Consider the following 7,775-nt stretch of genomic DNA (forward strand, 5'->3'; position numbering starts at 1 on the left):
GGAGGTTGCAGTGAGCGGAGATTGCACCATTGCACTCTAGCCTGGGTGACAGAGCAAGACTCCACCTCAAAAAAAAAAAAAACAAAGGTGGGCCAAGGACATGAATAGGCAATTCTCAAAAGAAGATATACAAATGGCCAACAAACATATGAAAAAGTGTTTAACATCACTAATGATCAGGGAAATGCAAATCAAAACCACAATGTGATACCACCTTACTCCTGCAAGAATGACTGTAATCAAAAAATCAAAAAACAGTAGATGTTGGCATGGATGCAGTGAACAGGGAACACTTCTACACTGCTGGTGGGAATGTAAACTAGTACAGCCACTATGGAAAACAGTGTGGAGATTCCTTAAAGAACTAAAAGTAGAACTACCATTTGATCCAGCAATCCCACTACTGGGTATCTACTTAGAAGAAAAGAAGTCGTTATATGAAAACGATACTTGCACATGCATGTTTATAGCAGCACAATTCACAATTGAAAAATCATGGAACCAACCCAAAGAGAAGTAACTCAGGAATGGAAAACCAGACATCGTACGAGAACATTTTATGAGAACGTTCTCACTGATACGTGGGAGCTAAGCTATGAAGCACAATGGCATAAGAATGATACAATGGACACTGGGGACTTGGGAGGAAGAGTGGGAGGAAGGCGAGGGATAAAAGACCACAAGTATGGTGCAGTATATACTGCTCAGGTGATGGGCATACCAAAATCTCGCAAATCACCACTAAAGAACTTACTCGTGTAACCAAATACCACCTGTACCCCCAATAACTTAGGGAAAAAAATCGATGGACTGGATAAAGAAAATGTGCTACATATACACTACAGAATATGATGAAGCCATAAAAAAGAATGAAATCATATCCTTTGCAGAAATATGGGTGCAGCTGGAGGCCATTATCCTAAGCAAATTAACGCAGGAACAGAAAACCAAATACTGCATATTCTCACTTACAAGTGGGATCTAAACACTGAGTACACATGGACACAAAGATGGGAACAATAGACAATGAAGACTGCTGGAGGAGGAAGGGAGGGAGGAAGGTCTGAGGGATGACCTATTGGGTGCTGTGCTCACTGCCTGGGTGATGGGATCATCCACACCTCAAATCTCAGTGTCACACAGAGTTCCCATGTGACAGACATGCACATATATCTCCTGAATCTAAAATAAAAGTTAAAATTATTTTAAAAATAGATACATAAAATAGTGGGCTTCATTGCCACTATTAAAAGACATCCCAACCCCTTACAAAAGGGAAGCTAAATAGACTCTGGCTTAAGCTTTCGTGGAAGTCACAAATCCTGGGAAACATACAGCTCACAGCAGTCACTGAGCTGTATACCACACCTCCAAAACAAAAGCTAGGGTTCCAACAACAACTTACACTAACTACTGTTAGTAGTTAGTATCTCCTGTCCCACTCATTGTCTCCCCAACCCCAACCACCATCATTTTGAATCACGTTTGTCATTCCTTTGCTTTTATTTTTATGTAGTTTTCTTGTATCCAGATGTACCCCTCTAAAAGCACATATTTGATTTCAGTTGCTTTTAACTTTGTCCTTTTAAAAATTGGTATCTAATTTTCCTGCTAATGAAACACAAAGTTTAGCATATTCTCTTATCCTCTCCTTCTTTCTCTCTTCTCCCCCACCCCATTAGCTTCTTATAATCTAAACATTTAATTTTATGTGATATAGATATATTTTCCATTTTTCTTTGGTCTCAAATATTTTTCCAAGCAACAACAAACACTGTTTGATCACCTTTATTTCATAAATTTCTTAGAACACAACATTTTCTTTGTCATTGATTTTCTTTCTTTTTTTCCCCATGTCATTGCTTTTCTTGTTTCAGTAGCTCATCCAAAATTTGTCTTCACTGTGGAACTTGGTGAGGTAAAGCTTCTGAAATCTTATATACAAGCAGTCCTCATTATGCATAATTCTGATATGTGTAAATTTCAGTTACTTCAATTTAGTTAAATAACAGCAGACTCCAACAACAGTGGTTCAATTTCAGTTAGCACAATATAGTTATTATACCTGTGATTAATTACATAAAATAAAAATTTTGCTCTTTAGTCTTCGATCATCATGTAAATAAGAGATATATCAAGAGCAGTGAAAATCCACACCACTCTTTCAAAGTCTGCTGGTGATCAGTCACTATGCATCTGTTAATCAGGTCGTGTGAAAACAGCAAAGCATGTAGCTGTGTTGCCTCATTGTTTCCCAGTGATAACCAACCTCATGTGATGTTTTTGCAAAAATAGAGAATCAAATGAGGGAACTGGATAACAAAGATGAAATTGCAAAAGAAATAAAAAGTGTTAAATCTGAAAGTGAAATTGGATGTAATCATAAGATTTGAAAATGGCAACAGCAAAGCAAAAGATGAGAACTAAGTCTGCAGGATGGTACAGTATGAACCATGTTGAAAATGTCTGAGAAATACAAAAAACACGATAAAGTCATATCAACATATTTTAGTTTAAATTGCACTGGGAACAAAAAGCCACTTATCATTGAAATTGAGCATTTACTTCTACTTTAAAGATTTAACAAGCAATTCCAATCATTTGGCAAGCATTCAAGGCAAAATGTGAAATTAGTTACCACATGGAAAACAAACAATAACTACAAGGAGAATGAGGATAAAGTCTGATTTCACCATTTCAGAAATTAGCATGAATTGATTAATGTTAAACTGCCTGGTGAAGCTACTATTGCAAATAAAAATGTTGCTGTAAAATCTGCACTCAGATTCTGAGAAATAGTTAAGGCAGATGGTTATAATGATCAGCAAATATTTATATTAATGAGACAGACTTTTTTTAGAAGGGAATATCATCAAGAATTTAGGCAATAAAAGAAAGAATCACAGAGTGGCCAATAAAGAGTAAAATAGATTAACTTCTTTAATTAGGAGGTAATTTATACATCATAATTTATATGAAGGAAAGAAAGCAAGCATTATTGAAACTACTTTTGATACTTTTTAATTATGATTTTTAATTGAAAATCGTAATTGTATTTATAAGAGACAATGTGATGTTTTAATAAAATTTATGTAGAATGTAGAACCACTAAATCAAGATAATTAACATATTCATCACCTCACCCATTTTTTTTTTGTGGTGAGACACTTGAAATTTACTTTATGAGTTATTTTGAAATATATTTTACACCATTATTAACTAGTCAACCTACTATGCAACAGAACTCAAAATTTATTCCTCCTGTCTATCTGAAACTTTGTATCCTTTAATCAAACAATTCCAAGATATGAAAATATCATATTCTTGATATTTTTCACAAAGAAATATGTTAATTCTCAATGTTTCTAAGATGTAAATTGTAATATATTAAATAAATACTAGCTTTACTATTTTTTCATTTCCTAATACATTTATGAGTAAGAGAGTTTTTAATATTTTGACACAAATTTCTGAAAGGCATGGAACAATTCCCAGTTTTCCGATTAGTTATTAACATAGCAAAATCTTTTTAGTCCTGCATTACCATGTAAACTGAGGAGTGCCTATACTTGGAAACATTTTTACCATGCCCACACATCTGAATAACAGTTTGCTGGATATAAAATTTTGGATTCCAAGTTTTCTTTCTTTAATAATTTGAAAACCTTATATGGCGAAAGGGACTTTGCAGATGTGATCTTGAGAAGGGAAATTATCCTGAATTATCTGGGTGGGCACTATCCAAGGTGACCCTTGTGGGTCACCACAAGGGAATTTATGAGAGAAAGGCAAAAAGACCAAAGAAACAAGAGGTGATGTGATGACAGAGGAAGACGAATAAAAGGTGACATGAGTGAGATGATGCCCAAGGACGCAGTAGCCTCTAGAATGCAAAATAAGCAAGGAAAGGATTCTTCTTCACAGATTTCAAAAGCAGCAACTCTGCCAACAACTTGATTTTAATCCATAACACTCATTTTGGACTTCTGACCCCAAGAATTTTAGGAGAATACATTTATGTTGTTTTGAATCTGTGGTGATTTGTTACGACAGCAATAGAAAACTAACATAGCACTCAACAAAGATTGACTGGAAAGTTGAATGAATGTAAAATAGCATCACATATATGTACATCCAAATATAACACCTCTCAGCTTCCCCTCCTCAAAGCAGAAACTTAGAGCCAATTGAACTGTCCCCTGGTTCTTTTGAGGAATTTCCAGCAGATGCTATATACGTACCACATCAGTATGAAGTCATGATGAGGGAAGTGGTGCAGACCTGATCAACTATAATTCAGGTTGTTCCATTTTTGGCTCTGATCAGTGACTCAAACCTAGTTGAGTGGGTAGGATGAGAGAGGTGCCACCTTATTCCCTTTAGTTTCCTCCTTCTCTTCTTACACCCTGTCGCCAACCCAACTCCTCTCTTCTCCTTTACTTGCAAAATAAAAGCCCTGGCATTTCAATAGATGTAAACACACACCGGTGGGAAATTTTGGTGAGGTAATTGCCAACTTCAAACAGCCAAAACTGTCCTTTTACACACACACACACACACACACACACGCACATAGGCACACATACACACATACACATGTAAACATACAGAATTAGAGACAGAGAAAGGACCACAATGATGTTTAATCTGACTTATAAAATTTTGATTTTCTTTTTGCTTGACTATATTGTCATTTTTCCACAGTGAGTATAAATCATTTGTAATATAAGTAAATAAAACTTTAAAGCAAAATATTTTAATCAGTTAAACCTATTTTTAGAGGGACTGTGGAGTTGCTGCCAAGAGCTAGACAAAAACATGAGAGACACGAGAGGAATGTAGATTCCAATCATTGCAGCAAAGAGGCTGAACACAGAGTGATGGAAGTTAGCTAATGTGATGGCTAATTCTATGTGTCACCTTGGCTGAATTAAGGAATGCCTAGAGAACTGGTATAGCATTACCTCTGGCTATCTGTGAGGGTGTTTCCAGCGGTGACTGGCATGTGAATCAGTGGACTGAGTGGGGAAGATTCACCTTCAATGTGGGCAGGCACCTTCCAATCAACTGGGGGCCTAAATAGAACAAACAAAAAATGAAGAGAAAAGAACTTTCTCTTACTCTTTCCTAGAGCTGAGACAGCCTCCTCCTGCCCTTAGACATCAGAACTCCAGGCTCTCCAGACTTGGAACTCCAGGACTCACAACAGTGGCCTCCCAGGTGCTCAGGGCTTCAACCTTGGACTGAGAATTACACTATCGGTTTTCCTGATTCTGAGGCTTTTGGACTTGGAACGAGTCACACTATTGCCATCCCAGGGTCTTAAGCTTGCAGAGAGCCTGTTGTGAGACTTCCCTGTCTCCATAATTATGTGAGCCCATTCCCCTACTAAATCTCTTATCTGTCTGTCTGTCTGTCTATCTACCTATCTGTCCATCCATCCATCCTATTGTTTCTGTTCCTCTGAAAATCCTAATACACCTGCCAACTCAAACTAGGTAACTAAAATTGTTGCTAAGAGGCATGTACATTGCAATCCTCAATCAACAGAGTGGCATTGTAGCTACAACAGGGCACTTAGCATATCTGTGAGAGGTGATGTCCTTGTTTCATCATGTTCTTTTGTTAAAAATTCAAGTATATGGAGTGAGGGATCTGACTGTTCCTAGATTCAGAATGTTAGTTTGGGCTAATCAAAGTTTTATTGTGATAAAAATAGATTAGAACATCTTTTGAACTTACCCAAAATGGTGCCTGCTTTTTGTTTTTTCTCTTTTGTAAGGTTGGAAGAATCACAAGATTAGGTGATGGTTAGAGGGCAGAGAAGACCATAACACACCATTTCCAGTGTTGTCTCACCTTTAGGTTTATGAGCAATTGCAGATACTTCATTGTGGACAGTGAAGAAAATCAAGGGTGGTCAGGCAAGTTATAGCCACTGCTCAGCAAAGAGTCTGTATGTGTCTTTGATGAAATGCTTGTGGTATTTTGATAAAGTAATAGTTTTAACAAAGTAAGAGTTAAAATTTCTTATAAAAAAAGATGTTTCTGCCTATGACTAGTGACAAACGCAGCAATAGGATTTACTTGTTCAATGACACTGAGGTTTCTAGGAAATTTGCGTGGTTAATGCTACTATAAAATTGAGTTCTCAAAGTGTCAAAGAATCAGCTTCCTGAAAAGGTGAGTCAATTTGTAAAACCTTAGAGAATCACGGAAATACTCAAACTCTTTGAACATGGAAAATCCACTGAGATGCTTTTACTTTCTTTGCTCCTTTAAAAATATTTCCCCCTTGCATCCAAGGAGAGGAAATGAGTAAAAACCACATTGATGAAAGTTATTGTCAGGGTTATAGTTTCATGTTAGGTGGTGGTTTTAATAATGGGTATTATTGTTGTTATTGTTATTGTTAATAGATAGAAGTCCTTATATAGACATTTGATAAAAACATATAATGAATTGAGAATCACGATTAATCTCTTCACGTACCCTGTTAAAAAACAAAATTCCAACCAATTTAGTTTAAATGTCTAATTGGCTTTTACTAGTGACTCATGAATCAGTCAGCTTCCCATGCAAAAATAGAAGGAAGCTCCACTGGACATGGCAGAACAGTCAGTTTTGTGAGCTAGTTTGAGCAAGAACAAAGAAACAGAAAAACACAAAAATAAATGTGGATTGGTTAACATCAGGTTACTTCAGGTCACTTTCTTGTAAGGGTTAAAGCAGAGAGGCATGTTGCCTCAGGGTAACTGGGCCCTTTCTGATTGGCTGCTTGTGAGTCTCCTATTTTTAGGAAAAACTAGCCTTTGGGGGCGGGTGGGGTGGGATGTGGATTATCTTGCTTCCTCAGCGTTGCAGTTTGATTATGTGGCAATCAGCATGAGTGACTGCATTTTGGTTTGGTCTGTTGGGGTCTAGCAGAGGAGCTCAATCCAAAGCAATGGTCTCCTATAAATTTTATTTAACAAACCCTTGCTTTTGGTCAGGCTCTCACCCAGGTGAGACTTAGGGCATCAGTGCTACACTCAGTGATCATCATTCTGGATTTTCAGTCTCAACACATTATTCAGAGGTTAGAGTGTCCTCGTTATTACACATTTCTTTGAGTTTTTGTCATTCTAGCTGGAGAGAGACTATTTGGCATTGGGTAGATGACTGCATGCAGGAATTTAAGACTTTTGAGAGCATGCACCAGGAAAACTATCCTATCCTAGGCCTGACCCCTCCAGAAAACATGCAGACTACAGCAAGTACATATTGATAACCCATACTTGACCGGAGTTAGTTGAAATCTAATTAAAAATGCCCAAATGGGCCTAATGGACAGGAGTCATCCCAGGAAGAACAGAAAGGGACTTTCCTGGCTTCAGAGGTTGACAGATTAAGCACTGATTATAAATAACGTTTGCAATTTTATAACGGTTTCCTCACCAATACCTACTGATTTTTTGTATCATGTTACCAATACCATTATGGATAAAGAAATGTAAGGAGCCTAACAAAGGTCCTCTAAGGAAGCCTGTGAACACCATGTAACCCTCTTCATTTTCCCACAGTTAGGAAAGGAAATTGAAATAGCATCCCACTCATTGCCAACATTCTTTTTCATCCTTAGAAGCATTTTGTTGTCCATAGGCAATAGTGTCTGGGTGTAAGGAGGCAAAGTCAGGTATCAGGGAACGTGCTTTGTAGCAGGGATTCCCAACCCCTGCTTATTCGGTCTGTGGCCTGGGGTTTGGAGACCCCTGCTATAAAGCATGGTTCCTGTT

The sequence above is a fragment of the Colobus angolensis genome, unplaced genomic scaffold (assembly GCF_000951035.1).
Source record: "Colobus angolensis palliatus isolate OR3802 unplaced genomic scaffold, Cang.pa_1.0 Scaffold313, whole genome shotgun sequence".
NCBI lineage: Eukaryota > Metazoa > Chordata > Mammalia > Primates > Cercopithecidae > Colobus > Colobus angolensis.